The following is a 2,070-nucleotide window of genomic DNA, read 5'->3' as shown; positions in this document are numbered from 1 at the left end:
TGTGATGTTTCCCCTGCAGCCATTGTTCTGCTGGTGGGCGGGACCCCGACGCTGACGGACAGCCCTGCCGATCGGCCTCGACTTCCTGTGCAGACCCAGACTGCTCGTGCTGTTTAACTTATACCTCTCTTATCACTCCTGACACTCACACACACACTCACAGAGACAAGGAGGAGGGAGAGGAAAAGCAACTACTAAAATCAAAGAGGTGTTTCAGAAGTGTAAGTGTAGAGGCAGAAAACATAAGCTTGACCAGTTTATACTCTAACAATTAATATGATAGATAGATAGATAGATAGATAGATAGATAGATAGATAGATAGATAGATAGATAGATAGATAGATAGATAGATAGATAGATAGATAGATAGATAGATAGATAGATAGATAGATAGATAGATAGATAGATAGATAGATAGATAGATAGATAGATAGATAGATAGATAGATAGATAGATAGATAGATAGATAGATAGATAGATAGATAGATAGACATGAAAACTGACATTGATAGTCCATTTTAGACATTTTACTAAGTAGCTTTGCAACTACATGTCAACTAACTAGAGTATAGTAGACTGTTAGGTTTGAATTAGGGTTAGAATAAAGTTGACATGTAGTTGCAAACTCACTTATAGTCCGTTGAATGTCTGTTGGGGAGTTTTAAAATAAAATTTGAGCAGATATTAAGCACAGAGTCTACTAATACCTCTAATGACTGCTAGTTGACATGTAGATGAAAAAGTTGCATATTGGGATATCTAAAGTGGACCGTCTAAATAAAGTGTGTTACTCTGACATCTGTTAGGTTAGTATGGGTTGCACTTGCTCAGGGGAAATTACTGTTGATCAAATGAATTTAAAAAAATGTATATAAACTAACTTTGAAGTCATTGTTCTCTTTTTCAGTGTTGGCGCAGTTATTGCATTTTGTCTTTGTGCCAGTATATGCATTGGTTTGCTTGTTATTATATTATTAGTACCAATGAACAACATAAAATTTGTTTAATTTACATTAACACTTTATATACATTTAATGCCATTGTTACAGTGTAATTACACAAATAAGCACTTAGTAAATAATAAGGTAACTATATTTTATAGTGTCATTTTGTTGCAATAATAATCACAGTAAATTATGCATATTTACAACTACCCCTCCACCAAACCCTAAAGTAAGTACATGTTGTTAATTAATATTTCTCAGTACTTAAATATATAATTACACTGTAAAATAAAGTCTATCCACTATCAATTAATAACATGTACTTACTATAGGGTTAGGGCTTGGTCGAGGCTTAGTTGCTTGTAAATATGCATAATTTACTGTTATTACCAATTGAAATTTCAGGTCTGGTGGTCCTTTAATTCCTACATACCACTTGACATATTGTGGCATGACTTGCGTGACTGCCTTGAAATAATGACGTGAATTTGATTTTAAATAAAGCCCTGAAAAGTATTTATTTAGCTAATAACATATTAAATGTTGGTCAACTGAAACTTTTGGTACTTTATAGTGCTTTTAGAAAACACTGGTTTGGAGCCATTTCAATTAAATTATTTTGGATTCAGAATGTTTGCAACGTTGTGAAGGTTTCTGCATTTGGGCGGGCAGAGGGAGGGAGAGGGTGAGATCACACTTTCTTAACCAGCCGCTGGCTCCCTGTTTGGGCACGACAAGACACAAGATTTTAGCTGATGATAAGATAAGTATGTTTCAGCAGAGGCCGCTGCAAAGGAAATGCCTATCTGATGGGATTTTCACGTCTTATTTTGAATGGAAGGAAAAGACAGCAAAGAACGTTTACTTTGGCAGCCTTGTAAACAACAAAGAAACAAAAAAATGAATACTTATTTGGAGCATCGGCTGTCTAAGCTACTCCTGTCACTGAGGGACCTTTGGTGTTGTCAAGCTAATTTGTTCTTGTTTTCTTGTTTGTTTTTGTCTTTGTAACTCTTGATCTGATTTATTTTAATCTGATATTTTGGATTAATTGGTTCCTGTTCAGAAGTCATTGTGTGCAATATTTCTTAATCGTTTTATTTTAGGGTTCAGTTCTCGCTATTA

The sequence above is a fragment of the Pseudorasbora parva genome, chromosome 9 (genome assembly GCF_024679245.1).
Source record: "Pseudorasbora parva isolate DD20220531a chromosome 9, ASM2467924v1, whole genome shotgun sequence".
Classification (NCBI taxonomy): domain Eukaryota; kingdom Metazoa; phylum Chordata; class Actinopteri; order Cypriniformes; family Gobionidae; genus Pseudorasbora; species Pseudorasbora parva.
The sequence above is the reverse complement of the archived record's forward strand: the minus strand, read 5'-3'. Positions refer to the sequence as shown.